Genomic DNA, 27,855 nt, shown 5'->3' with positions numbered 1-27,855 from the left:
TTTTTCAAAGGCTTTCTCGTTCCGCGCCCTCCAGCGCTCAAGGTTCTGGTGGTGGCAGCAACCGAGTTCCAGGCAAGTCTGCCAAACCTCATCAGAAAACAAAGGGGAGTGTGGTGCATTTCCTGGGATGCAGATCATGCTGAAAGAAATAGGAACAGACATTCCATCCTAGGTGAAAGACACAGAAAGGAAATGCCCAGTCTGGACCGGGAATGGAATGTCCTTGATGAGGTGAGAAACAGAACAAAGCAAAGCAATGGAAATAGGGGATGGCCAAGACTTCCCAAGAACAGAAGCACTGACCGGAGCCAAAAGGGGTTTAAGAAGGAAAAGCGAGCCCAGTGCCATGGAACGCGTGTACTGCAGAGGAGGAGGAGGAGGAGAGAATCATGGAAAAGACGGAGGAGCACACACAAGCACAGAGAAGAGAAAGAGCAAGTCAGACAGGTGTGGAATCGGGATGCGGCCAGGAAGGAGGGAGGCAGAGGGTGCACCTCTGAGGCGGTGTTTGGAGATTTCAAGGCTGATAATGACCCCAAGCCGTGCTTTGGACCACAAGGAGAACCCCCAGAGGGGGTCACGATGAAGAAGTTCCTATCCAGGACCACAGGAGGAGATGTGCTGAGCCCCAACCCATGCTCTCAGAAGCTTGCAGACAGGGTGAGCAAACCCCAAACACCCAGAGAGAGCACTTTCCAACAGCAGAGGATAGCCCCACCCCCACCGCGCCATCCCATCCCGGGGTCCCTACATCCCAGCAAGAAGACTGGAAGCTAGCAAATGAAGTGCTGGTAGGCCAAAACACACAGCTCAACTGGAAGTGGATCGGCGGTGGTGAATTTTCCAGAAGGTTGTAGTCGAGTGGATCATGCCTTGCCCAAGGGACTTTCCTCTTCCAGATCATGGCGCTGTGGTCGGGTTAGGTGAGTTGAGCGCTGGGGGAAAGGGGCTCGGGTGGGGGTGGGATTTGGGGCATTCGCATCATGAGCACGACTTTTGGCATCTTTCCTACAAGTGTATCATGAGTTCCTCATAGAGATTCCTTGTGTTTTTTTGTGTGTGGAAGGGTGCCTCTCAGGATGCAGAGGGGCTTCCTTCCACGTGCTGTTCCCAGGGCATGGCAAGTCAGGCACATTTGAAGAAAAGCCAGGAAAAGCGATAAGGAAGGAAAAAAGAATCCCACTGAGCCACACAGCCAGACAGAGCCACGGAGCCACCTTGTCACGGAGGGGGTGGTGGTGAGTGGGGGGGAAATGGGGACTGCAGGGAGTCCCGGGCTCCTCAGACAAGCCCCATCCCTCCACGGGCACGGCAGTTCCTTGGGCCTGGGCTCGGGCTCTGGCTCTGGCTCTGGCTGCAGGCGCTGAAGCCCACGAGGGAGCAAAGCCCCCCAGAAGCCCACAGTCAGTCCCCTGTCCAGCTCACAGGGCAGTCCCCCTTCCGGGACAGTCCCAGGCACACACGGAAGATTGACCTGAGCAAGGGATACCACCACTAGGCTCCTGATCCTGCTTGGTCAGCCTGGCCCGGCCTGGCCTTATTCCACTCTGCACTCCGCAACTATCCATTTATGTAGCCTTCCTTCTTCCTTCCTCCCTCCCTTTCTTCCTCCCTCCCTCCCTCCCTCCCATCCTCCCATCCTCCCTTCCTCCCTTCCTTGCGTCCTTCCATCCGCTCATTTATCCTTGCTTCCATCCATGTGCTGGACGCACTGGAGGATGGGGGCCCGGGCTTCCAAAGGCACGGGGGCCGCCGGCGGCGCCTGCCCCTAGCCCGGCCAGCCGCCAGAGGGCGCGCCCGCATCACGGAGAGCCCCGCCCCCGTTTGCTGAGTAACCCGGCAGGGCAACAAAGGGGAAACCCGGGGCAACCAAGGCGATTGTCCGCGCCCGCCTGGTTGGACGGCAGGCTTCCACCAGTAGAAGGCTGGCTGTCAGAGCCCAGGGAGGGGAGAGAGGAGGACGGAGGGCAGCGAGGGATGTAGGGAGGGTGCGCCAGCCCTCCGGTGCTCAGGTTCTGGACATCCTAGATCTCTGGGTCTGTGCCACCGTCTCCGCCAGTGGCTGCCGAAGCTGGTGGCCAGACCAAGGCACGCCGGGTACCTCTGTGGATCCAAATCTGGATCGGCATGGGTGGGAATGGTGTCAAATGGGAGGCGGGTGTGGGATGTCATCTGGTGAGGCGGGGGCGAGGAACATCCCAGAGTCCCGGCTCGAACTGTGAACTGTGGTCGTGTCACCAGAAAATCCACTGACCCCGAAAGTGGTAGCTCCCCTAGACGTGGGCAGAGGAGGCCCATGCCCTGGTGCCACACTGGTTTCGGGTGGCGGGTGAGACGGGGGTCCCTGCCTCTGCTTCTCCCGGTGCCTCGCAGGGATGTGATGCAAGGCCCTACTCCGCACAGTTCTTCACAATTAGCCCCCAACTTCTCCGCCCGCCCCCCCCACCCGAGATATTGGAGCCAAACTGAGGACTCGAGCGCAGGAGACAGCCTCTCACAGGGGTCGGAGGAGCTGCTCTGGAGAAGCATGACTTTCAGCCTAGTTTTATATCTGAGGGCAGAGAGCCTCTATCGTGTCAGGGGTCCATTCCTTGTCTTCTTGTTTCCAAAAGAGACAGATGAGCACATAGAGACCGCGAATCAGTATGGCCTTGGCGCCTGCCGAAGGAGCCTTCTCATCGGACGACTAGTGGCACTGGTGTCCAGGTAAGGGAGGCATTTTATTTGTATCTTGAAAAAGGACGTCTTTATTTCTGGACAATGCACGCTTTTCTGTAACGATGAAAGCACATGTACAATGTATGTTTAAGAGGCCACAAAACAGGCTGTTGTAGTTAGCATAGAAATCATGTCAGAGCCAGCATGACTTCCCTGTACCCCAATATGGGAACACTGCTTTCATCCCATCCATCCGTCCTTCCGTGCATGCATCTATCCATCCACTGGACCACTGGAAGTCACAGGCCACAGGCCCTTCAGAGAGCACCGGACACAGCTTTCACCTGTACCTGCCAAGCGACAAAGGGCGCTCCGGATCCCTAGAGCCTAACAGACCCAACCCTTAGCAAACCTGCTCGTCATTGTGAGGTCAGCCTCCCACTCCACCCCCCCCAAGCCCACCCCCAGCCCGTGCCCCGCGCGCTCACGCAGTTGGAGGTCTGCCTTCCACTCCGATGAGTGAGCTGGGTAGGGACGGGAAAGGAGAGAGAGAACAGAGGGAGATGGCGGGAAGTACGGAGGGTGCGCCAGCCTTCCTCTCCTCACGTTACTGACGTCCCGGATCTCAGAGTCTGTGTCGACATCTTCGAACCACTGCCCCCACACTGATGGCTGGAACTGGTGGCGAGACGCCAAGTGGACCCAAATCCGGATCTAGGTGGGAGGTGATGGAGTCCATTGTATGGAGAAAGGGGGGTGGTTTGGAATCTGGTGCCTGGTGAGGCGGCGAGCGGCATGAAGATCCCCATGTCCCTGCTCAAAATGACGGTCACGTCGCCGAGAAATCCACTGACCCGGAGAGAGAGCGGTACCTCCCCTAGACATGGGCAGAGGCCGCCCGTGCCCTGGCGTCACACTGGGCGGGTTCTCTGCCGCTTCCATTGCTTTGCAGGAAACTGGAAAACCCCTTCTTTCCGCCATTCTTCCACGCTAGGCTCGCAACCTCTCCCCGCCTCCTTCTCCCCTCCCCGCCCCTCCCCTCCCCGCCCCTCCGCTTGCCGCCCCTCGGCAGGGCTTTCCTCCACTCCACTCTGCGGGGGCTCCAACAGTCCGTCCGTATATTCCTCCAACCTTCCATCGAGCCGTGGATCCGCCCACCCTTCCTTCCGTCTATCAATCTGCTGGACCACTGGAAGACCTAGGCCCCAGGCCCTTCCTAGAGCACCGGACACGGCCCGCGCCTGCGCCCGCCCGCCCGCCAGCCAGCCAGCCAGCCAGCCAGCCAGCCAGCCAACGTCTTGCCCACCCCTCAGAGACAAGTCGCTTAGCAACCGTGCCCGAGGCGCAGCCAGGCCTCGCGGCCTGGTCGCCTGCGCATGCGCGCCTGGAGGACCGGCTTCAGCTCCACCAGCCAGAAGGACGACAGGAGGGCCGAGCGGCCACGGTGAGAGGCAGCCTTCCGGAATTGGTCGTATGGACGCCTCCCCTTAGGTCCCAGCCCAACCGAAGCTCCCTGCCTCAGCGGGGAAGTTTCTTTCCCTGTTGGATTCCCACTGCCATCAAGGAAACGCAGGCTGAGATACTAACAGCACACGCCCGAGTCGAGGGCTTGGCTCACCAATCAACTTCTCCTCCGGGGGCTCACAAGGCAGGAAGTTTAAAGGTAGGGTCCGTTCGTGAGGCGGAGGCATGGGTATTAGTTTTCTGGGAAGAGGCGGGGTTCTCCCTGGAACCGTGGTCCCATCTGCTTCTTTTCCGTCCTTCCCTGTGGTCAGGTGTTTCCCATCAGGCTAACTGGAGTCCAGTGAGCGTATAATGAGGCTCGGGTTCAGGAGAGGTCAAGAGGGTGATTTCAACAATTCCAGTCACATGTTGATTTTTCTCTTGGGTTCTCTCCTTCTGAGGTTTGGTTCTGCAACTGAAGGCTGGGGCAGGTGGTTTCCATTGGAGGGCCGGGCCGGGGTATTGTTCTGGGGCAACCACCTGGGGGACAGTAGGGAGGGTGCGCCAGCACCCTCTTTCCTTAGGTGAGCCACAGCCCAGATATCTGGGCCTATGTCGCGTTCTCGGCAGCAGCAGCAGCTGGACCTGGTGGTGAGGCGCAGATAGATACAGCGGGGACATCTGTGGACCCAGATCTGGTTCGGGGTGAGTGGAAATTGCAGCCAGTGAGAGAGGGGTGCAGAGTGAAATGCGGCGAGGTGGGGCGCGATGAAGATCCCCGAGTCCCGCTCCAAGGGATGGTCTGTTGCCAAAAATCCACTGGCCCCTGAGGGTGGTCCCTCCCTTAGACTTGGGCAGAGGAGGCCCATGCCCTGGGCCTGCACTAGGCGGGGCCCCTGCCTCTTCCAAGGGCTCTCCAGGAACGTGTCGGAAGCCCCTTCTCCCTGCCGTTTCCGCTCCCCAGCACCCCTAACCCATCTCTTCCACACACACACCCCACTACCACGACGACCACCACCACCACCCAAACCACCACCCTCCCTCAAGTACCTGGGCTAGGCTGAGGAGAGTGCTCCCTCCCCAAGGGCCCTAGCTCTCTTTCAGGCACACCGGTTGCCTGACACCTTCCTCCTGCAACAGGGGCGATCAGGAATGCATCTCAGAGGCGTCCCAGGACCCAGTGCCCTTTCCTCAGTAGGGGCTCCGCTGACAGATTTCTGTCCCCTGTGTGCCTCTCTTGAAGAAACCAGGCAAAGCCTACGGTGAAACAGAGGTACAGAGAAGAAGACCCGATTGAGGCAGAGGCATTCCACTGGGGCTTCTTAGGACCGCAGCCTAGCCTGCGAGATGCAGATTCAAGAGGCACTTGAATGATGATGTTCTGCTGCACTACAAAACGGGGGAAGGTTCTGAAGGCAAAACCTCCCAGGCCATAGTTAGTTCCATGAGTTGTGTGTCAAGAATTCGGATTGGAACTGCTCCAAAGTAAGGGTGCTTGTGAAGCAAGGCTTGGTTGGGGTCCAAAATGACTACAGAGGTGCAAGAGGGGAACTTTTGAGACCACACTTGTGGCACCTAGCAGATGTTAGAGAAGCTAGAAAAGACAGGCTTCCAACAGTGTAGTAAGAGCCAGGTGTGTTGGCAGGTATGCCTGTCCGAGTATGATTCTGGGCAAGGCGCCGTGTGTGTGTGTGTGTGTGAGAGAGAGAGAGAGAGTGAGTGTGTGTGTGTGTGTGTGTGTGTGTCTGTCTGTCTGTCTGTCTGTCTCTGTGTCTGTGTGTCGGTGTGTGTCTTAGGGCAAAGGGTCAGGAGAACTTGGGGGTGGGGTACCTGGGGTCTGGACCTTGACGGCAGCTGTGTTTGAGTCCCAACGCAGGCACATACCCCGGTGGGCATGGGTGGGGTGGGGGAGGGAGGCGGGCACTCACTGCAAATCTCCGTGTCAGTCCATTGCCACCCCCATCGTGGTGATCATCACGACAGGGCTCTAGCTCTTCTCAAAAGAACCACAATGGAACAACAGCCATTTTTTCCAGGCCCCAGTGATTTTCATTCTCCGTTTTTTCAAAGGCTTTCTCGTTCCGCGCCCTCCAGCGCTCAAGGTTCTGGTGGTGGCAGCAACCGAGTTCCAGGCAAGTCTGCCAAACCTCATCAGAAAACAAAGGGGAGTGTGGTGCATTTCCTGGGATGCAGATCATGCTGAAAGAAATAGGAACAGACATTCCATCCTAGGTGAAAGACACAGAAAGGAAATGCCCAGTCTGGACCGGGAATGGAATGTCCTTGATGAGGTGAGAAACAGAACAAAGCAAAGCAATGGAAATAGGGGATGGCCAAGACTTCCCAAGAACAGAAGCACTGACCGGAGCCAAAAGGGGTTTAAGAAGGAAAAGCGAGCCCAGTGCCATGGAACGCGTGTACTGCAGAGGAGGAGGAGGAGGAGAGAATCATGGAAAAGACGGAGGAGCACACACAAGCACAGAGAAGAGAAAGAGCAAGTCAGACAGGTGTGGAATCGGGATGCGGCCAGGAAGGAGGGAGGCAGAGGGTGCACCTCTGAGGCGGTGTTTGGAGATTTCAAGGCTGATAATGACCCCAAGCCGTGCTTTGGACCACAAGGAGAACCCCCAGAGGGGGTCACGATGAAGAAGTTCCTATCCAGGACCACAGGAGGAGATGTGCTGAGCCCCAACCCATGCTCTCAGAAGCTTGCAGACAGGGTGAGCAAACCCCAAACACCCAGAGAGAGCACTTTCCAACAGCAGAGGATAGCCCCACCCCCACCGCGCCATCCCATCCCGGGGTCCCTACATCCCAGCAAGAAGACTGGAAGCTAGCAAATGAAGTGCTGGTAGGCCAAAACACACAGCTCAACTGGAAGTGGATCGGCGGTGGTGAATTTTCCAGAAGGTTGTAGTCGAGTGGATCATGCCTTGCCCAAGGGACTTTCCTCTTCCAGATCATGGCGCTGTGGTCGGGGTAGGTGAGTTGAGCGCTGGGGGAAAGGGGCTCGGGTGGGGGTGGGATTTGGGGCATTCGCATCATGAGCACGACTTTTGGCATCTTTCCTACAAGTGTATCATGAGTTCCTCATAGAGATTCCTTGTGTTTTTTTGTGTGTGGAAGGGTGCCTCTCAGGATGCAGAGGGGCTTCCTTCCACGTGCTGTTCCCAGGGCATGGCAAGTCAGGCACATTTGAAGAAAAGCCAGGAAAAGCGATAAGGAAGGAAAAAAGAATCCCACTGAGCCACACAGCCAGACAGAGCCACGGAGCCACCTTGTCACGGAGGGGGTGGTGGTGAGTGGGGGGGAAATGGGGACTGCAGGGAGTCCCGGGCTCCTCAGACAAGCCCCATCCCTCCACGGGCACGGCAGTTCCTTGGGCCTGGGCTCGGGCTCTGGCTCTGGCTCTGGCTGCAGGCGCTGAAGCCCACGAGGGAGCAAAGCCCCCCAGAAGCCCACAGTCAGTCCCCTGTCCAGCTCACAGGGCAGTCCCCCTTCCGGGACAGTCCCAGGCACACACGGAAGATTGACCTGAGCAAGGGATACCACCACTAGGCTCCTGATCCTGCTTGGTCAGCCTGGCCCGGCCTGGCCTTATTCCACTCTGCACTCCGCAACTATCCATTTATGTAGCCTTCCTTCTTCCTTCCTCCCTCCCTTTCTTCCTCCCTCCCTCCCTCCCTCCCATCCTCCCATCCTCCCTTCCTCCCTTCCTTGCGTCCTTCCATCCGCTCATTTATCCTTGCTTCCATCCATGTGCTGGACGCACTGGAGGATGGGGGCCCGGGCTTCCAAAGGCACGGGGGCCGCCGGCGGCGCCTGCCCCTAGCCCGGCCAGCCGCCAGAGGGCGCGCCCGCATCACGGAGAGCCCCGCCCCCGTTTGCTGAGTAACCCGGCAGGGCAACAAAGGGGAAACCCGGGGCAACCAAGGCGATTGTCCGCGCCCGCCTGGTTGGACGGCAGGCTTCCACCAGTAGAAGGCTGGCTGTCAGAGCCCAGGGAGGGGAGAGAGGAGGACGGAGGGCAGCGAGGGATGTAGGGAGGGTGCGCCAGCCCTCCGGTGCTCAGGTTCTGGACATCCTAGATCTCTGGGTCTGTGCCACCGTCTCCGCCAGTGGCTGCCGAAGCTGGTGGCCAGACCAAGGCACGCCGGGTACCTCTGTGGATCCAAATCTGGATCGGCATGGGTGGGAATGGTGTCAAATGGGAGGCGGGTGTGGGATGTCATCTGGTGAGGCGGGGGCGAGGAACATCCCAGAGTCCCGGCTCGAACTGTGAACTGTGGTCGTGTCACCAGAAAATCCACTGACCCCGAAAGTGGTAGCTCCCCTAGACGTGGGCAGAGGAGGCCCATGCCCTGGTGCCACACTGGTTTCGGGTGGCGGGTGAGACGGGGGTCCCTGCCTCTGCTTCTCCCGGTGCCTCGCAGGGATGTGATGCAAGGCCCTACTCCGCACAGTTCTTCACAATTAGCCCCCAACTTCTCCGCCCGCCCCCCCCACCCGAGATATTGGAGCCAAACTGAGGACTCGAGCGCAGGAGACAGCCTCTCACAGGGGTCGGAGGAGCTGCTCTGGAGAAGCATGACTTTCAGCCTAGTTTTATATCTGAGGGCAGAGAGCCTCTATCGTGTCAGGGGTCCATTCCTTGTCTTCTTGTTTCCAAAAGAGACAGATGAGCACATAGAGACCGCGAATCAGTATGGCCTTGGCGCCTGCCGAAGGAGCCTTCTCATCGGACGACTAGTGGCACTGGTGTCCAGGTAAGGGAGGCATTTTATTTGTATCTTGAAAAAGGACGTCTTTATTTCTGGACAATGCACGCTTTTCTGTAACGATGAAAGCACATGTACAATGTATGTTTAAGAGGCCACAAAACAGGCTGTTGTAGTTAGCATAGAAATCATGTCAGAGCCAGCATGACTTCCCTGTACCCCAATATGGGAACACTGCTTTCATCCCATCCATCCGTCCTTCCGTGCATGCATCTATCCATCCACTGGACCACTGGAAGTCACAGGCCACAGGCCCTTCAGAGAGCACCGGACACAGCTTTCACCTGTACCTGCCAAGCGACAAAGGGCGCTCCGGATCCCTAGAGCCTAACAGACCCAACCCTTAGCAAACCTGCTCGTCATTGTGAGGTCAGCCTCCCACTCCACCCCCCCCAAGCCCACCCCCAGCCCGTGCCCCGCGCGCTCACGCAGTTGGAGGTCTGCCTTCCACTCCGATGAGTGAGCTGGGTAGGGACGGGAAAGGAGAGAGAGAACAGAGGGAGATGGCGGGAAGTACGGAGGGTGCGCCAGCCTTCCTCTCCTCACGTTACTGACGTCCCGGATCTCAGAGTCTGTGTCGACATCTTCGAACCACTGCCCCCACACTGATGGCTGGAACTGGTGGCGAGACGCCAAGTGGACCCAAATCCGGATCTAGGTGGGAGGTGATGGAGTCCATTGTATGGAGAAAGGGGGGTGGTTTGGAATCTGGTGCCTGGTGAGGCGGCGAGCGGCATGAAGATCCCCATGTCCCTGCTCAAAATGACGGTCACGTCGCCGAGAAATCCACTGACCCGGAGAGAGAGCGGTACCTCCCCTAGACATGGGCAGAGGCCGCCCGTGCCCTGGCGTCACACTGGGCGGGTTCTCTGCCGCTTCCATTGCTTTGCAGGAAACTGGAAAACCCCTTCTTTCCGCCATTCTTCCACGCTAGGCTCGCAACCTCTCCCCGCCTCCTTCTCCCCTCCCCGCCTCCTTCTCCCCTCCCCGCCCCTCCCCTCCCCGCCCCTCCGCTTGCCGCCCCTCGGCAGGGCTTTCCTCCACTCCACTCTGCGGGGGCTCCAACAGTCCGTCCGTATATTCCTCCAACCTTCCATCGAGCCGTGGATCCGCCCACCCTTCCTTCCGTCTATCAATCTGCTGGACCACTGGAAGACCTAGGCCCCAGGCCCTTCCTAGAGCACCGGACACGGCCCGCGCCTGCGCCCGCCCGCCCGCCAGCCAGCCAGCCAGCCAGCCAGCCAGCCAGCCAACGTCTTGCCCACCCCTCAGAGACAAGTCGCTTAGCAACCGTGCCCGAGGCGCAGCCAGGCCTCGCGGCCTGGTCGCCTGCGCATGCGCGCCTGGAGGACCGGCTTCAGCTCCACCAGCCAGAAGGACGACAGGAGGGCCGAGCGGCCACGGTGAGAGGCAGCCTTCCGGAATTGGTCGTATGGACGCCTCCCCTTAGGTCCCAGCCCAACCGAAGCTCCCTGCCTCAGCGGGGAAGTTTCTTTCCCTGTTGGATTCCCACTGCCATCAAGGAAACGCAGGCTGAGATACTAACAGCACACGCCCGAGTCGAGGGCTTGGCTCACCAATCAACTTCTCCTCCGGGGGCTCACAAGGCAGGAAGTTTAAAGGTAGGGTCCGTTCGTGAGGCGGAGGCATGGGTATTAGTTTTCTGGGAAGAGGCGGGGTTCTCCCTGGAACCGTGGTCCCATCTGCTTCTTTTCCGTCCTTCCCTGTGGTCAGGTGTTTCCCATCAGGCTAACTGGAGTCCAGTGAGCGTATAATGAGGCTCGGGTTCAGGAGAGGTCAAGAGGGTGATTTCAACAATTCCAGTCACATGTTGATTTTTCTCTTGGGTTCTCTCCTTCTGAGGTTTGGTTCTGCAACTGAAGGCTGGGGCAGGTGGTTTCCATTGGAGGGCCGGGCCGGGGTATTGTTCTGGGGCAACCACCTGGGGGACAGTAGGGAGGGTGCGCCAGCACCCTCTTTCCTTAGGTGAGCCACAGCCCAGATATCTGGGCCTATGTCGCGTTCTCGGCAGCAGCAGCAGCTGGACCTGGTGGTGAGGCGCAGATAGATACAGCGGGGACATCTGTGGACCCAGATCTGGTTCGGGGTGAGTGGAAATTGCAGCCAGTGAGAGAGGGGTGCAGAGTGAAATGCGGCGAGGTGGGGCGCGATGAAGATCCCCGAGTCCCGCTCCAAGGGATGGTCTGTTGCCAAAAATCCACTGGCCCCTGAGGGTGGTCCCTCCCTTAGACTTGGGCAGAGGAGGCCCATGCCCTGGGCCTGCACTAGGCGGGGCCCCTGCCTCTTCCAGGGCTCTCCAGGAACGTGTCGGAAGCCCCTTCTCCCTGCCGTTTCCGCTCCCCAGCACCCCTAACCCATCTCTTCCACACACACACCCCACCACCACGACGACCACCACCACCACCCAAACCACCACCCTCCCTCAAGTACCTGGGCTAGGCTGAGGAGAGTGCTCCCTCCCCAAGGGCCCTAGCTCTCTTTCAGGCACACCGGTTGCCTGACACCTTCCTCCTGCAACAGGGGCGATCAGGAATGCATCTCAGAGGCGTCCCAGGACCCAGTGCCCTTTCCTCAGTAGGGGCTCCGCTGACAGATTTCTGTCCCCTGTGTGCCTCTCTTGAAGAAACCAGGCAAAGCCTACGGTGAAACAGAGGTACAGAGAAGAAGACCCGATTGAGGCAGAGGCATTCCACTGGGGCTTCTTAGGACCGCAGCCTAGCCTGCGAGATGCAGATTCAAGAGGCACTTGAATGATGATGTTCTGCTGCACTACAAAACGGGGGAAGGTTCTGAAGGCAAAACCTCCCAGGCCATAGTTAGTTCCATGAGTTGTGTGTCAAGAATTCGGATTGGAACTGCTCCAAAGTAAGGGTGCTTGTGAAGCAAGGCTTGGTTGGGGTCCAAAATGACTACAGAGGTGCAAGAGGGGAACTTTTGAGACCACACTTGTGGCACCTAGCAGATGTTAGAGAAGCTAGAAAAGACAGGCTTCCAACAGTGTAGTAAGAGCCAGGTGTGTTGGCAGGTATGCCTGTCCGAGTATGATTCTGGGCAAGGCGCCGTGTGTGTGTGTGTGAGAGAGAGAGAGAGAGTGAGTGTGTGTGTGTGTGTGTGTGTGTGTGTGTGTGTCTGTCTGTCTGTCTGTCTGTCTCTGTGTCTGTGTGTCGGTGTGTGTCTTAGGGCAAAGGGTCAGGAGAACTTGGGGGTGGGGTACCTGGGGTCTGGACCTTGACGGCAGCTGTGTTTGAGTCCCAACGCAGGCACATACCCCGGTGGGCATGGGTGGGGTGAGGGAGGGAGGCGGGCACTCACTGCAAATCTCCGTGTCAGTCCATTGCCACCCCCATCGTGGTGATCATCACGACAGGGCTCTAGCTCTTCTCAAAAGAACCACAATGGAACAACAGCCATTTTTTCCAGGCCCCAGTGATTTTCATTCTCCGTTTTTCCAAAGGCTTTCTCGTTCCGCGCCCTCCAGCGCTCAAGGTTCTGGTGGTGGCAACAACCGAGTTCCAGGCAAGTCTGCCAAACCTCATCAGAAAACAAAGGGGAGTGTGGTGCATTTCCTGGGATGCAGATCATGCTGAAAGAAATAGGAACAGACATTCCATCCTAGGTGAAAGACACAGAAGGGAAATGCCCAGTCTGGACCGGGAATGGAATGTCCTTGATGAGGTGAGAAACAGAACAAAGCAAAGCAATGGAAATAGGGGATGGCCAAGACTTCCCAAGAACAGAAGCACTGACCGGAGCCAAAAGGGGTTTAAGAAGGAAAAGCGAGCCCAGTGCCATGGAACGCGTGTACTGCAGAGGAGGAGGAGGAGGAGAGAATCATGGAAAAGACGGAAGAGCACACACAAGCACAGAGAAGAGAAAGAGCAAGTCAGACAGGTGTGGAATCGGGATGCGGCCAGGAAGGAGGGAGGCAGAGGGTGCACCTCTGAGGCGGTGTTTGGAGATTTCAAGGCTGATAATGACCCCAAGCCGTGCTTTGGACCACAAGGAGAACCCCCAGAGGGGGTCACGATGAAGAAGTTCCTATCCAGGACCACAGGAGGAGATGTGCTGAGCCCCAACCCATGCTCTCAGAAGCTTGCAGACAGGGTGAGCAAACCCCAAACACCCAGAGAGAGCACTTTCCAACAGCAGAGGATAGCCCCACCCCCACCGCGCCATCCCATCCCGGGGTCCCTACATCCCAGCAAGAAGACTGGAAGCTAGCAAATGAAGTGCTGGTAGGCCAAAACACACAGCTCAACTGGAAGTGGATCGGCGGTGGTGAATTTTCCAGAAGGTTGTAGTCGAGTGGATCATGCCTTGCCCAAGGGACTTTCCTCTTCCAGATCATGGCGCTGTGGTCGGGGTAGGTGAGTTGAGCGCTGGGGGAAAGGGGCTCGGGTGGGGGTGGGATTTGGGGCATTCGCATCATGAGCACGACTTTTGGCATCTTTCCTACAAGTGTATCATGAGTTCCTCATAGAGATTCCTTGTGTTTTTTTGTGTGTGGAAGGGTGCCTCTCAGGATGCAGAGGGGCTTCCTTCCACGTGCTGTTCCCAGGGCATGGCAAGTCAGGCACATTTGAAGAAAAGCCAGGAAAAGCGATAAGGAAGGAAAAAAGAATCCCACTGAGCCACACAGCCAGACAGAGCCACGGAGCCACCTTGTCACGGAGGGGGTGGTGGTGAGTGGGGGGGAAATGGGGACTGCAGGGAGTCCCGGGCTCCTCAGACAAGCCCCATCCCTCCACGGGCACGGCAGTTCCTTGGGCCTGGGCTCGGGCTCTGGCTCTGGCTCTGGCTGCAGGCGCTGAAGCCCACGAGGGAGCAAAGCCCCCCAGAAGCCCACAGTCAGTCCCCTGTCCAGCTCACAGGGCAGTCCCCCTTCCGGGACAGTCCCAGGCACACACGGAAGATTGACCTGAGCAAGGGATACCACCACTAGGCTCCTGATCCTGCTTGGTCAGCCTGGCCCGGCCTGGCCTTATTCCACTCTGCACTCCGCAACTATCCATTTATGTAGCCTTCCTTCTTCCTTCCTCCCTCCCTTTCTTCCTCCCTCCCTCCCTCCCTCCCATCCTCCCATCCTCCCTTCCTCCCTTCCTTGCGTCCTTCCATCCGCTCATTTATCCTTGCTTCCATCCATGTGCTGGACGCACTGGAGGATGGGGGCCCGGGCTTCCAAAGGCACGGGGGCCGCCGGCGGCGCCTGCCCCTAGCCCGGCCAGCCGCCAGAGGGCGCGCCCGCATCACGGAGAGCCCCGCCCCCGTTTGCTGAGTAACCCGGCAGGGCAACAAAGGGGAAACCCGGGGCAACCAAGGCGACTGTCCGCGCTGGCCTGGATGGACGGCAGGCTTCCACCAGTAGAAGGCTGGCTGTCAGAGCCCAGGGAGGGGAGAGAGGAGGACGGAGGGCAGCGAGGGATGTAGGGAGGGTGCGCCAGCCCTCCGGTGCTCAGGTTCTGGACATCCTAGATCTCTGGGTCTGTGCCACCGTCTCCGCCAGTGGCTGCCGAAGCTGGTGGCCAGACCAAGGCACGCCGGGTACCTCTGTGGATCCAAATCTGGATCGGCATGGGTGGGAATGGTGTCAAATGGGAGGAGGGTGTGGGATGTCATCTGGTGAGGCGGGGGCGAGGAACATCCCAGAGTCCCGGCTCGAACTGTGAACTGTGGTCGTGTCACCAGAAAATCCACTGACCCCGAAAGTGGTAGCTCCCCTAGACGTGGGCAGAGGAGGCCCATGCCCTGGTGCCACACTGGTTTCGGGTGGCGGGTGAGACGGGGGTCCCTGCCTCTGCCTCTCCCGGTGCCTCGCAGGGATGTGATGCAAGGCCCTACTCCGCACAGTTCTTCACAATTAGCCCCCAACTTCTCCGCCCGCCCCCCCCACCCGAGATATTGGAGCCAAACTGAGGACTCGAGCGCAGGAGACAGCCTCTCACAGGGGTCGGAGGAGCTGCTCTGGAGAAGCATGACTTTCAGCCTAGTTTTATATCTGAGGGCAGAGAGCCTCTATCGTGTCAGGGGTCCATTCCTTGTCTTCTTGTTTCCAAAAGAGACAGATGAGCACATAGAGACCGCGAATCAGTATGGCCTTGGCGCCTGCCGAAGGAGCCTTCTCATCGGACGACTAGTGGCACTGGTGTCCAGGTAAGGGAGGCATTTTATTTGTATCTTGAAAAAGGACGTCTTTATTTCTGGACAATGCACGCTTTTCTGTAACGATGAAAGCACATGTACAATGTATGTTTAAGAGGCCACAAAACAGGCTGTTGTAGTTAGCATAGAAATCATGTCAGAGCCAGCATGACTTCCCTGTACCCCAATATGGGAACACTGCTTTCATCCCATCCATCCGTCCTTCCGTGCATGCATCTATCCATCCACTGGACCACTGGAAGTCACAGGCCACAGGCCCTTCAGAGAGCACCGGACACAGCTTTCACCTGTACCTGCCAAGCGACAAAGGGCGCTCCGGATCCCTAGAGCCTAACAGACCCAACCCTTAGCAAACCTGCTCGTCATTGTGAGGTCAGCCTCCCACTCCACCCCCCCCAAGCCCACCCCCAGCCCGTGCCCCGCGCGCTCACGCAGTTGGAGGTCTGCCTTCCACTCCGATGAGTGAGCTGGGTAGGGACGGGAAAGGAGAGAGAGAACAGAGGGAGATGGCGGGAAGTACGGAGGGTGCGCCAGCCTTCCTCTCCTCACGTTACTGACGTCCCGGATCTCAGAGTCTGTGTCGACATCTTCGAACCACTGCCCCCACACTGATGGCTGGAACTGGTGGCGAGACGCCAAGTGGACCCAAATCCGGATCTAGGTGGGAGGTGATGGAGTCCATTGTATGGAGAAAGGGGGGTGGTTTGGAATCTGGTGCCTGGTGAGGCGGCGAGCGGCATGAAGATCCCCATGTCCCTGCTCAAAATGACGGTCACGTCGCCGAGAAATCCACTGACCCGGAGAGAGAGCGGTACCTCCCCTAGACATGGGCAGAGGCCGCCCGTGCCCTGGCGTCACACTGGGCGGGTTCTCTGCCGCTTCCATTGCTTTGCAGGAAACTGGAAAACCCCTTCTTTCCGCCATTCTTCCACGCTAGGCTCGCAACCTCTCCCCGCCTCCTTCTCCCCTCCCCGCCCCTCCCCTCCCCGCCCCTCCGCTTGCCGCCCCTCGGCAGGGCTTTCCTCCACTCCACTCTGCGGGGGCTCCAACAGTCCGTCCGTATATTCCTCCAACCTTCCATCGAGCCGTGGATCCGCCCACCCTTCCTTCCGTCTATCAATCTGCTGGACCACTGGAAGACCTAGGCCCCAGGCCCTTCCTAGAGCACCGGACACGGCCCGCGCCTGCGCCCGCCCGCCCGCCAGCCAGCCAGCCAGCCAGCCAGCCAGCCAGCCAACGTCTTGCCCACCCCTCAGAGACAAGTCGCTTAGCAACCGTGCCCGAGGCGCAGCCAGGCCTCGCGGCCTGGTCGCCTGCGCATGCGCGCCTGGAGGACCGGCTTCAGCTCCACCAGCCAGAAGGACGACAGGAGGGCCGAGCGGCCACGGTGAGAGGCAGCCTTCCGGAATTGGTCGTATGGACGCCTCCCCTTAGGTCCCAGCCCAACCGAAGCTCCCTGCCTCAGCGGGGAAGTTTCTTTCCCTGTTGGATTCCCACTGCCATCAAGGAAACGCAGGCTGAGATACTAACAGCACACGCCCGAGTCGAGGGCTTGGCTCACCAATCAACTTCTCCTCCGGGGGCTCACAAGGCAGGAAGTTTAAAGGTAGGGTCCGTTCGTGAGGCGGAGGCATGGGTATTAGTTTTCTGGGAAGAGGCGGGGTTCTCCCTGGAACCGTGGTCCCATCTGCTTCTTTTCCGTCCTTCCCTGTGGTCAGGTGTTTCCCATCAGGCTAACTGGAGTCCAGTGAGCGTATAATGAGGCTCGGGTTCAGGAGAGGTCAAGAGGGTGATTTCAACAATTCCAGTCACATGTTGATTTTTCTCTTGGGTTCTCTCCTTCTGAGGTTTGGTTCTGCAACTGAAGGCTGGGGCAGGTGGTTTCCATTGGAGGGCCGGGCCGGGGTATTGTTCTGGGGCAACCACCTGGGGGACAGTAGGGAGGGTGCGCCAGCACCCTCTTTCCTTAGGTGAGCCACAGCCCAGATATCTGGGCCTATGTCGCGTTCTCGGCAGCAGCAGCAGCTGGACCTGGTGGTGAGGCGCAGATAGATACAGCGGGGACATCTGTGGACCCAGATCTGGTTCGGGGTGAGTGGAAATTGCAGCCAGTGAGAGAGGGGTGCAGAGTGAAATGCGGCGAGGTGGGGCGCGATGAAGATCCCCGAGTCCCGCTCCAAGGGATGGTCTGTTGCCAAAAATCCACTGGCCCCTGAGGGTGGTCCCTCCCTTAGACTTGGGCAGAGGAGGCCCATGCCCTGGGCCTGCACTAGGCGGGGCCCCTGCCTCTTCCAGGGCTCTCCAGGAACGTGTCGGAAGCCCCTTCTCCCTGCCGTTTCCGCTCCCCAGCACCCCTAACCCATCTCTTCCACACACACACCCCACCACCACGACGACCACCACCACCACCCAAACCACCACCCTCCCTCAAGTACCTGGGCTAGGCTGAGGAGAGTGCTCCCTCCCCAAGGGCCCTAGCTCTCTTTCAGGCACACCGGTTGCCTGACACCTTCCTCCTGCAACAGGGGCGATCAGGAATGCATCTCAGAGGCGTCCCAGGACCCAGTGCCCTTTCCTCAGTAGGGGCTCCGCTGACAGATTTCTGTCCCCTGTGTGCCTCTCTTGAAGAAACCAGGCAAAGCCTACGGTGAAACAGAGGTACAGAGAAGAAGACCCGATTGAGGCAGAGGCATTCCACTGGGGCTTCTTAGGACCGCAGCCTAGCCTGCGAGATGCAGATTCAAGAGGCACTTGAATGATGATGTTCTGCTGCACTACAAAACGGGGGAAGGTTCTGAAGGCAAAACCTCCCAGGCCATAGTTAGTTCCATGAGTTGTGTGTCAAGAATTCGGATTGGAACTGCTCCAAAGTAAGGGTGCTTGTGAAGCAAGGCTTGGTTGGGGTCCAAAATGACTACAGAGGTGCAAGAGGGGAACTTTTGAGACCACACTTGTGGCACCTAGCAGATGTTAGAGAAGCTAGAAAAGACAGGCTTCCAACAGTGTAGTAAGAGCCAGGTGTGTTGGCAGGTATGCCTGTCCGAGTATGATTCTGGGCAAGGCGCCGTGTGTGTGTGTGTGAGAGAGAGAGAGAGAGTGAGTGTGTGTGTGTGTGTGTGTGTGTGTGTGTGTGTCTGTCTGTCTGTCTGTCTGTCTCTGTGTCTGTGTGTCGGTGTGTGTCTTAGGGCAAAGGGTCAGGAGAACTTGGGGGTGGGGTACCTGGGGTCTGGACCTTGACGGCAGCTGTGTTTGAGTCCCAACGCAGGCACATACCCCGGTGGGCATGGGTGGGGTGAGGGAGGGAGGCGGGCACTCACTGCAAATCTCCGTGTCAGTCCATTGCCACCCCCATCGTGGTGATCATCACGACAGGGCTCTAGCTCTTCTCAAAAGAACCACAATGGAACAACAGCCATTTTTTCCAGGCCCCAGTGATTTTCATTCTCCGTTTTTCCAAAGGCTTTCTCGTTCCGCGCCCTCCAGCGCTCAAGGTTCTGGTGGTGGCAACAACCGAGTTCCAGGCAAGTCTGCCAAACCTCATCAGAAAACAAAGGGGAGTGTGGTGCATTTCCTGGGATGCAGATCATGCTGAAAGAAATAGGAACAGACATTCCATCCTAGGTGAAAGACACAGAAGGGAAATGCCCAGTCTGGACCGGGAATGGAATGTCCTTGATGAGGTGAGAAACAGAACAAAGCAAAGCAATGGAAATAGGGGATGGCCAAGACTTCCCAAGAACAGAAGCACTGACCGGAGCCAAAAGGGGTTTAAGAAGGAAAAGCGAGCCCAGTGCCATGGAACGCGTGTACTGCAGAGGAGGAGGAGGAGGAGAGAATCATGGAAAAGACGGAAGAGCACACACAAGCACAGAGAAGAGAAAGAGCAAGTCAGACAGGTGTGGAATCGGGATGCGGCCAGGAAGGAGGGAGGCAGAGGGTGCACCTCTGAGGCGGTGTTTGGAGATTTCAAGGCTGATAATGACCCCAAGCCGTGCTTTGGACCACAAGGAGAACCCCCAGAGGGGGTCACGATGAAGAAGTTCCTATCCAGGACCACAGGAGGAGATGTGCTGAGCCCCAACCCATGCTCTCAGAAGCTTGCAGACAGGGTGAGCAAACCCCAAACACCCAGAGAGAGCACTTTCCAACAGCAGAGGATAGCCCCACCCCCACCGCGCCATCCCATCCCGGGGTCCCTACATCCCAGCAAGAAGACTGGAAGCTAGCAAATGAAGTGCTGGTAGGCCAAAACACACAGCTCAACTGGAAGTGGATCGGCGGTGGTGAATTTTCCAGAAGGTTGTAGTCGAGTGGATCATGCCTTGCCCAAGGGACTTTCCTCTTCCAGATCATGGCGCTGTGGTCGGGGTAGGTGAGTTGAGCGCTGGGGGAAAGGGGCTCGGGTGGGGGTGGGATTTGGGGCATTCGCATCATGAGCACGACTTTTGGCATCTTTCCTACAAGTGTATCATGAGTTCCTCATAGAGATTCCTTGTGTTTTTTTGTGTGTGGAAGGGTGCCTCTCAGGATGCAGAGGGGCTTCCTTCCACGTGCTGTTCCCAGGGCATGGCAAGTCAGGCACATTTGAAGAAAAGCCAGGAAAAGCGATAAGGAAGGAAAAAAGAATCCCACTGAGCCACACAGCCAGACAGAGCCACGGAGCCACCTTGTCACGGAGGGGGTGGTGGTGAGTGGGGGGGAAATGGGGACTGCAGGGAGTCCCGGGCTCCTCAGACAAGCCCCATCCCTCCACGGGCACGGCAGTTCCTTGGGCCTGGGCTCGGGCTCTGGCTCTGGCTCTGGCTGCAGGCGCTGAAGCCCACGAGGGAGCAAAGCCCCCCAGAAGCCCACAGTCAGTCCCCTGTCCAGCTCACAGGGCAGTCCCCCTTCCGGGACAGTCCCAGGCACACACGGAAGATTGACCTGAGCAAGGGATACCACCACTAGGCTCCTGATCCTGCTTGGTCAGCCTGGCCCGGCCTGGCCTTATTCCACTCTGCACTCCGCAACTATCCATTTATGTAGCCTTCCTTCTTCCTTCCTCCCTCCCTTTCTTCCTCCCTCCCTCCCTCCCTCCCATCCTCCCATCCTCCCTTCCTCCCTTCCTTGCGTCCTTCCATCCGCTCATTTATCCTTGCTTCCATCCATGTGCTGGACGCACTGGAGGATGGGGGCCCGGGCTTCCAAAGGCACGGGGGCCGCCGGCGGCGCCTGCCCCTAGCCCGGCCAGCCGCCAGAGGGCGCGCCCGCATCACGGAGAGCCCCGCCCCCGTTTGCTGAGTAACCCGGCAGGGCAACAAAGGGGAAACCCGGGGCAACCAAGGCGACTGTCCGCGCTGGCCTGGATGGACGGCAGGCTTCCACCAGTAGAAGGCTGGCTGTCAGAGCCCAGGGAGGGGAGAGAGGAGGACGGAGGGCAGCGAGGGATGTAGGGAGGGTGCGCCAGCCCTCCGGTGCTCAGGTTCTGGACATCCTAGATCTCTGGGTCTGTGCCACCGTCTCCGCCAGTGGCTGCCGAAGCTGGTGGCCAGACCAAGGCACGCCGGGTACCTCTGTGGATCCAAATCTGGATCGGCATGGGTGGGAATGGTGTCAAATGGGAGGAGGGTGTGGGATGTCATCTGGTGAGGCGGGGGCGAGGAACATCCCAGAGTCCCGGCTCGAACTGTGAACTGTGGTCGTGTCACCAGAAAATCCACTGACCCCGAAAGTGGTAGCTCCCCTAGACGTGGGCAGAGGAGGCCCATGCCCTGGTGCCACACTGGTTTCGGGTGGCGGGTGAGACGGGGGTCCCTGCCTCTGCCTCTCCCGGTGCCTCGCAGGGATGTGATGCAAGGCCCTACTCCGCACAGTTCTTCACAATTAGCCCCCAACTTCTCCGCCCGCCCCCCCCCCACCCGAGATATTGGAGCCAAACTGAGGACTCGAGCGCAGGAGACAGCCTCTCACAGGGGTCGGAGGAGCTGCTCTGGAGAAGCATGACTTTCAGCCTAGTTTTATATCTGAGGGCAGAGAGCCTCTGTCGTGTCAGGGGTCCATTCCTTGTCTTCTTGTTTCCAAAAGAGACAGATGAGCACATAGAGACCGCGAATCAGTATGGCCTTGGCGCCTGCCGAAGGAGCCTTCTCATCGGACGACTAGTGGCACTGGTGTCCAGGTAAGGGAGGCATTTTATTTGTATCTTGAAAAAGGACGTCTTTATTTCTGGACAATGCACGCTTTTCTGTAACGATGAAAGCACATGTACAATGTATGTTTAAGAGGCCACAAAACAGGCTGTTGTAGTTAGCATAGAAATCATGTCAGAGCCAGCATGACTTCCCTGTACCCCAATATGGGAACACTGCTTTCATCCCATCCATCCGTCCTTCCGTGCATGCATCTATCCATCCACTGGACCACTGGAAGTCACAGGCCACAGGCCCTTCAGAGAGCACCGGACACAGCTTTCACCTGTACCTGCCAAGCGACAAAGGGCGCTCCGGATCCCTAGAGCCTAACAGACCCAACCCTTAGCAAACCTGCTCGTCATTGTGAGGTCAGCCTCCCACTCCACCCCCCCCAAGCCCACCCCCAGCCCGTGCCCCGCGCGCTCACGCAGTTGGAGGTCTGCCTTCCACTCCGATGAGTGAGCTGGGTAGGGACGGGAAAGGAGAGAGAGAACAGAGGGAGATGGCGGGAAGTACGGAGGGTGCGCCAGCCTTCCTCTCCTCACGTTACTGACGTCCCGGATCTCAGAGTCTGTGTCGACATCTTCGAACCACTGCCCCCACACTGATGGCTGGAACTGGTGGCGAGACGCCAAGTGGACCCAAATCCGGATCTAGGTGGGAGGTGATGGAGTCCATTGTATGGAGAAAGGGGGGTGGTTTGGAATCTGGTGCCTGGTGAGGCGGCGAGCGGCATGAAGATCCCCATGTCCCTGCTCAAAATGACGGTCACGTCGCCGAGAAATCCACTGACCCGGAGAGAGAGCGGTACCTCCCCTAGACATGGGCAGAGGCCGCCCGTGCCCTGGCGTCACACTGGGCGGGTTCTCTGCCGCTTCCATTGCTTTGCAGGAAACTGGAAAACCCCTTCTTTCCGCCATTCTTCCACGCTAGGCTCGCAACCTCTCCCCGCCTCCTTCTCCCCTCCCCGCCTCCTTCTCCCCTCCCCGCCCCTCCCCTCCCCGCCCCTCCGCTTGCCGCCCCTCGGCAGGGCTTTCCTCCACTCCACTCTGCGGGGGCTCCAACAGTCCGTCCGTATATTCCTCCAACCTTCCATCGAGCCGTGGATCCGCCCACCCTTCCTTCCGTCTATCAATCTGCTGGACCACTGGAAGACCTAGGCCCCAGGCCCTTCCTAGAGCACCGGACACGGCCCGCGCCTGCGCCCGCCCGCCCGCCAGCCAGCCAGCCAGCCAGCCAGCCAGCCAGCCAACGTCTTGCCCACCCCTCAGAGACAAGTCGCTTAGCAACCGTGCCCGAGGCGCAGCCAGGCCTCGCGGCCTGGTCGCCTGCGCATGCGCGCCTGGAGGACCGGCTTCAGCTCCACCAGCCAGAAGGACGACAGGAGGGCCGAGCGGCCACGGTGAGAGGCAGCCTTCCGGAATTGGTCGTATGGACGCCTCCCCTTAGGTCCCAGCCCAACCGAAGCTCCCTGCCTCAGCGGGGAAGTTTCTTTCCCTGTTGGATTCCCACTGCCATCAAGGAAACGCAGGCTGAGATACTAACAGCACACGCCCGAGTCGAGGGCTTGGCTCACCAATCAACTTCTCCTCCGGGGGCTCACAAGGCAGGAAGTTTAAAGGTAGGGTCCGTTCGTGAGGCGGAGGCATGGGTATTAGTTTTCTGGGAAGAGGCGGGGTTCTCCCTGGAACCGTGGTCCCATCTGCTTCTTTTCCGTCCTTCCCTGTGGTCAGGTGTTTCCCATCAGGCTAACTGGAGTCCAGTGAGCGTATAATGAGGCTCGGGTTCAGGAGAGGTCAAGAGGGTGATTTCAACAATTCCAGTCACATGTTGATTTTTCTCTTGGGTTCTCTCCTTCTGAGGTTTGGTTCTGCAACTGAAGGCTGGGGCAGGTGGTTTCCATTGGAGGGCCGGGCCGGGGTATTGTTCTGGGGCAACCACCTGGGGGACAGTAGGGAGGGTGCGCCAGCACCCTCTTTCCTTAGGTGAGCCACAGCCCAGATATCTGGGCCTATGTCGCGTTCTCGGCAGCAGCAGCAGCTGGACCTGGTGGTGAGGCGCAGATAGATACAGCGGGGACATCTGTGGACCCAGATCTGGTTCGGGGTGAGTGGAAATTGCAGCCAGTGAGAGAGGGGTGCAGAGTGAAATGCGGCGAGGTGGGGCGCGATGAAGATCCCCGAGTCCCGCTCCAAGGGATGGTCTGTTGCCAAAAATCCACTGGCCCCTGAGGGTGGTCCCTCCCTTAGACTTGGGCAGAGGAGGCCCATGCCCTGGGCCTGCACTAGGCGGGGCCCCTGCCTCTTCCAAGGGCTCTCCAGGAACGTGTCGGAAGCCCCTTCTCCCTGCCGTTTCCGCTCCCCAGCACCCCTAACCCATCTCTTCCACACACACACCCCACCACCACGACGACCACCACCACCACCCAAACCACCACCCTCCCTCAAGTACCTGGGCTAGGCTGAGGAGAGTGCTCCCTCCCCAAGGGCCCTAGCTCTCTTTCAGGCACACCGGTTGCCTGACACCTTCCTCCTGCAACAGGGGCGATCAGGAATGCATCTCAGAGGCGTCCCAGGACCCAGTGCCCTTTCCTCAGTAGGGGCTCCGCTGACAGATTTCTGTCCCCTGTGTGCCTCTCTTGAAGAAACCAGGCAAAGCCTACGGTGAAACAGAGGTACAGAGAAGAAGACCCGATTGAGGCAGAGGCATTCCACTGGGGCTTCTTAGGACCGCAGCCTAGCCTGCGAGATGCAGATTCAAGAGGCACTTGAATGATGATGTTCTGCTGCACTACAAAACGGGGGAAGGTTCTGAAGGCAAAACCTCCCAGGCCATAGTTAGTTCCATGAGTTGTGTGTCAAGAATTCGGATTGGAACTGCTCCAAAGTAAGGGTGCTTGTGAAGCAAGGCTTGGTTGGGGTCCAAAATGACTACAGAGGTGCAAGAGGGGAACTTTTGAGACCACACTTGTGGCACCTAGCAGATGTTAGAGAAGCTAGAAAAGACAGGCTTCCAACAGTGTAGTAAGAGCCAGGTGTGTTGGCAGGTATGCCTGTCCGAGTATGATTCTGGGCAAGGCGCCGTGTGTGTGTGTGTGAGAGAGAGAGAGAGAGTGAGTGTGTGTGTGTGTGTGTGTGTGTGTGTGTGTGTGTCTGTCTGTCTGTCTGTCTGTCTCTGTGTCTGTGTGTCGGTGTGTGTCTTAGGGCAAAGGGTCAGGAGAACTTGGGGGTGGGGTACCTGGGGTCTGGACCTTGACGGCAGCTGTGTTTGAGTCCCAACGCAGGCACATACCCCGGTGGGCATGGGTGGGGTGAGGGAGGGAGGCGGGCACTCACTGCAAATCTCCGTGTCAGTCCATTGCCACCCCCATCGTGGTGATCATCACGACAGGGCTCTAGCTCTTCTCAAAAGAACCACAATGGAACAACAGCCATTTTTTCCAGGCCCCAGTGATTTTCATTCTCCGTTTTTCCAAAGGCTTTCTCGTTCCGCGCCCTCCAGCGCTCAAGGTTCTGGTGGTGGCAACAACCGAGTTCCAGGCAAGTCTGCCAAACCTCATCAGAAAACAAAGGGGAGTGTGGTGCATTTCCTGGGATGCAGATCATGCTGAAAGAAATAGGAACAGACATTCCATCCTAGGTGAAAGACACAGAAGGGAAATGCCCAGTCTGGACCGGGAATGGAATGTCCTTGATGAGGTGAGAAACAGAACAAAGCAAAGCAATGGAAATAGGGGATGGCCAAGACTTCCCAAGAACAGAAGCACTGACCGGAGCCAAAAGGGGTTTAAGAAGGAAAAGCGAGCCCAGTGCCATGGAACGCGTGTACTGCAGAGGAGGAGGAGGAGGAGAGAATCATGGAAAAGACGGAGGAGCACACACAAGCACAGAGAAGAGAAAGAGCAAGTCAGACAGGTGTGGAATCGGGATGCGGCCAGGAAGGAGGGAGGCAGAGGGTGCACCTCTGAGGCGGTGTTTGGAGATTTCAAGGCTGATAATGACCCCAAGCCGTGCTTTGGACCACAAGGAGAACCCCCAGAGGGGGTCACGATGAAGAAGTTCCTATCCAGGACCACAGGAGGAGATGTGCTGAGCCCCAACCCATGCTCTCAGAAGCTTGCAGACAGGGTGAGCAAACCCCAAACACCCAGAGAGAGCACTTTCCAACAGCAGAGGATAGCCCCACCCCCACCGCGCCATCCCATCCCGGGGTCCCTACATCCCAGCAAGAAGACTGGAAGCTAGCAAATGAAGTGCTGGTAGGCCAAAACACACAGCTCAACTGGAAGTGGATCGGCGGTGGTGAATTTTCCAGAAGGTTGTAGTCGAGTGGATCATGCCTTGCCCAAGGGACTTTCCTCTTCCAGATCATGGCGCTGTGGTCGGGGTAGGTGAGTTGAGCGCTGGGGGAAAGGGGCTCGGGTGGGGGTGGGATTTGGGGCATTCGCATCATGAGCACGACTTTTGGCATCTTTCCTACAAGTGTATCATGAGTTCCTCATAGAGATTCCTTGTGTTTTTTTGTGTGTGGAAGGGTGCCTCTCAGGATGCAGAGGGGCTTCCTTCCACGTGCTGTTCCCAGGGCATGGCAAGTCAGGCACATTTGAAGAAAAGCCAGGAAAAGCGATAAGGAAGGAAAAAAGAATCCCACTGAGCCACACAGCCAGACAGAGCCACGGAGCCACCTTGTCACGGAGGGGGTGGTGGTGAGTGGGGGGGAAATGGGGACTGCAGGGAGTCCCGGGCTCCTCAGACAAGCCCCATCCCTCCACGGGCACGGCAGTTCCTTGGGCCTGGGCTCGGGCTCTGGCTCTGGCTCTGGCTGCAGGCGCTGAAGCCCACGAGGGAGCAAAGCCCCCCAGAAGCCCACAGTCAGTCCCCTGTCCAGCTCACAGGGCAGTCCCCCTTCCGGGACAGTCCCAGGCACACACGGAAGATTGACCTGAGCAAGGGATACCACCACTAGGCTCCTGATCCTGCTTGGTCAGCCTGGCCCGGCCTGGCCTTATTCCACTCTGCACTCCGCAACTATCCATTTATGTAGCCTTCCTTCTTCCTTCCTCCCTCCCTTTCTTCCTCCCTCCCTCCCTCCCTCCCATCCTCCCATCCTCCCTTCCTCCCTTCCTTGCGTCCTTCCATCCGCTCATTTATCCTTGCTTCCATCCATGTGCTGGACGCACTGGAGGATGGGGGCCCGGGCTTCCAAAGGCACGGGGGCCGCCGGCGGCGCCTGCCCCTAGCCCGGCCAGCCGCCAGAGGGCGCGCCCGCATCACGGAGAGCCCCGCCCCCGTTTGCTGAGTAACCCGGCAGGGCAACAAAGGGGAAACCCGGGGCAACCAAGGCGACTGTCCGCGCTGGCCTGGATGGACGGCAGGCTTCCACCAGTAGAAGGCTGGCTGTCAGAGCCCAGGGAGGGGAGAGAGGAGGACGGAGGGCAGCGAGGGATGTAGGGAGGGTGCGCCAGCCCTCCGGTGCTCAGGTTCTGGACATCCTAGATCTCTGGGTCTGTGCCACCGTCTCCGCCAGTGGCTGCCGAAGCTGGTGGCCAGACCAAGGCACGCCGGGTACCTCTGTGGATCCAAATCTGGATCGGCATGGGTGGGAATGGTGTCAAATGGGAGGAGGGTGTGGGATGTCATCTGGTGAGGCGGGGGCGAGGAACATCCCAGAGTCCCGGCTCGAACTGTGAACTGTGGTCGTGTCACCAGAAAATCCACTGACCCCGAAAGTGGTAGCTCCCCTAGACGTGGGCAGAGGAGGCCCATGCCCTGGTGCCACACTGGTTTCGGGTGGCGGGTGAGACGGGGGTCCCTGCCTCTGCCTCTCCCGGTGCCTCGCAGGGATGTGATGCAAGGCCCTACTCCGCACAGTTCTTCACAATTAGCCCCCAACTTCTCCGCCCGCCCCCCCCCCACCCGAGATATTGGAGCCAAACTGAGGACTCGAGCGCAGGAGACAGCCTCTCACAGGGGTCGGAGGAGCTGCTCTGGAGAAGCATGACTTTCAGCCTAGTTTTATATCTGAGGGCAGAGAGCCTCTGTCGTGTCAGGGGTCCATTCCTTGTCTTCTTGTTTCCAAAAGAGACAGATGAGCACATAGAGACCGCGAATCAGTATGGCCTTGGCGCCTGCCGAAGGAGCCTTCTCATCGGACGACTAGTGGCACTGGTGTCCAGGTAAGGGAGGCATTTTATTTGTATCTTGAAAAAGGACGTCTTTATTTCTGGACAATGCACGCTTTTCTGTAACGATGAAAGCACATGTACAATGTATGTTTAAGAGGCCACAAAACAGGCTGTTGTAGTTAGCATAGAAATCATGTCAGAGCCAGCATGACTTCCCTGTACCCCAATATGGGAACACTGCTTTCATCCCATCCATCCGTCCTTCCGTGCATGCATCTATCCATCCACTGGACCACTGGAAGTCACAGGCCACAGGCCCTTCAGAGAGCACCGGACACAGCTTTCACCTGTACCTGCCAAGCGACAAAGGGCGCTCCGGATCCCTAGAGCCTAACAGACCCAACCCTTAGCAAACCTGCTCGTCATTGTGAGGTCAGCCTCCCACTCCACCCCCCCCAAGCCCACCCCCAGCCCGTGCCCCGCGCGCTCACGCAGTTGGAGG

General features: G+C 58.3%; 1 protein-coding gene across 1 annotated transcript in view; it reads left to right on the top strand.

Annotated features, from left to right (window-relative positions):
- Nucleotides 1-411: 411 nt before the first annotated feature.
- Nucleotides 412-27,855, top strand: part of LOC309616607 (uncharacterized protein) — a 67,441-nt gene continuing 39,997 nt past the window's right edge. Inside the window, exon 1 of the mRNA XM_082367377.1 lies at nt 412-923. The gene's annotated coding sequence lies outside the window, so the exon portion shown is untranslated. The remainder of the gene's footprint in view (nt 924-27,855) is intronic.

Source organism: Balaenoptera borealis (genome assembly GCF_965194805.1).
Source record: "Balaenoptera borealis genome assembly, chromosome: 19".
Taxonomy (NCBI): Eukaryota; Metazoa; Chordata; class Mammalia; order Artiodactyla; family Balaenopteridae; genus Balaenoptera; species Balaenoptera borealis.
This window is presented reverse-complemented; position numbering and strand designations above follow the sequence as displayed.